The sequence below is a fragment of the Scylla paramamosain genome, chromosome 10, assembly GCF_035594125.1.
Source record: "Scylla paramamosain isolate STU-SP2022 chromosome 10, ASM3559412v1, whole genome shotgun sequence".
Classification (NCBI taxonomy): Eukaryota; Metazoa; Arthropoda; class Malacostraca; order Decapoda; family Portunidae; genus Scylla; species Scylla paramamosain.
In genome coordinates, this window is record NC_087160.1 from 24934432 (window position 1) to 24936612 (window position 2181).

The window sequence follows — 2181 nt, forward strand, 5'->3', positions numbered from 1 at the left end:
TTTCTTTGCTTTCTTTTCCTTGAATTTCCTCTTTTCTTAACCTTTATCTTTCTCTTTTCATATATCAGACTCTGCTTCGCCTCTCTTCGATCTTCCTTACTTTTCAACATTTCTTTGCCTCCTCGTCTTCTACTTTCCTCTCCTCGTACTTCGCCTTTGGGAGCAAACTTGGAAGCGTCAACGTCTCGTTGCGTGTACTTGTAACAATGGTCTCTCGAGCTATCACAACGAAAAGGAATAATTTTCGTCTCCTTCCTGCTCCTCCTTCTCCTCCTCCACCTACTCCACCCTCCTTCCCTCCCTCATTGCAACCTGACACACTTCCTTGACGCTGACACAAGCACACACACACACACACACACACACACACACACACACACACACACACACACACACACACACACACACACACACACACACACACACACGCACATTCTTCAGGCGCTCGGGGCAATGCAGGCGGGAGCTCCTTAGGCGATGATTGTATACGTGTGAGGGGTGTAATGAGAGAGAGAGAGAGAGAGAGAGAGAGAGAGAGAGAGAGAGAGAGAGAGAGAGAGAGAGAGAGAGAGAGAGAGAGAGAGAGAGAGAGAGAGAGAGAGAGAGAGAGAGAGAGAGAGAGAGAGAGAGAGAGAATACAAAAAAACAGTAAAGTAAGCCAATGACACCTCACACATTACACATTAAAACTTGTCCTCTCCTTTACCTTCCTCATCTTAAGCTCTCTTCCCCCATTCCTCCCTTCACCCTCATCATCTTTATCCTCTTTCAATATTTCCATTAATCTCAACTCCCTTCCCTCCCATTCCCCCATTCCAAGTAATCTTACCTCCTTAGCCATTTGCAAACACATCTTTTCTTGCCCTCTTCTAATATATTCAATTTATTCCACGTCTCCTTTCCTTACTTTCCATGCCTTCCCTCTTATATCCTCTCCTACACGCACCATGGCCTTAGGGGGGGTCCGGGGACGCGTGGAGAGAAGCCCCTGGTTAACATTCCTGTCCTTCTGGCGGCGGCAGGGTGTAAGGAGGAAAGACGAAAGGAAACCAATTAGCAACAACTATGAGAGGATGTACGCATATTTACAGACATACATTCTAAAACGCATACACACATACGTATAGAGAGAACACAAAAGAAAAGAACATTTGCATATATTTGAACACGACACGGCGCGACAGCCACACACACACACACACACACACACACACACACACACACACACACACACACACACACACACACACACACGTCTCTTCCACTAACACCTAAGGGAGAGCACGCGGGAGTTACTCAAATTGACTGTAAAATTACCTAATGACAGGTAACCAGCCCCCGTGTGCTCCATGACGAGGCAATAAGGGGGAAGAGAGAGAGAGAGAGAGAGAGAGAGAGAGAGAGAGAGAGAGAGAGAGAGAGAGAGAGAGAGAGAGAGAGAGAGAGAGAGAGAGAGAGAGAGAGAGAGAGAGAGAGAGAGAGAGAGAGAGAGAGAGAGAGAGAGAGAGAGAGACGAGCAAATTACAAACACATACATATATCAAAGAAAAGATAAAAAAATAAACAAACAAAGACAAAAAGACGTAATGAAACAACAACATTATTTTGTATAAGTGAATAAAAATAAATTACATAAATAAGACATCCAGCGACACACACACACACACACACACACACACACACACACACACACACACACACAAGCATGCAAGAGTCAGTCAGGCAGACACGGCGTCCTTCTTACCATGCAAACGATGGGTCTTCTGACAGGTGGCTGCAAGACGCCTACCTGTCTATGGCGGGAACACCTGGCGCCGGGAAGCCCTCGCGTCTGGCACCAAAACCTGCCGGGCTGCGGGTGACGGGGCGGGGCTGCGGGAGGAGCAGGAAGGAGGGGAGATGTTAGTGGGTGAGAGGAAGGAAGAGAAAGAAGGGAAAGGAGGAACACTGAATAGTGAGTGACGCGGATGGATGATTGATAAGGCCACGTGGGGAGGAAGTGGAGAGGCGTGGAGGAGCCTCACTGAGGGAGAAAGGAGGGAAAGGAGGCTGGAAGGGAAGAGGAAGAACATGTAGTACTATTATCTTACCCAAACAAATAGGTAATGGGGGCGTGAGGTGCCGCATGCACAGGCAACACTGGGGTGAGGCAGGCCAGGTGAGGGAAGGGACGGGATACCA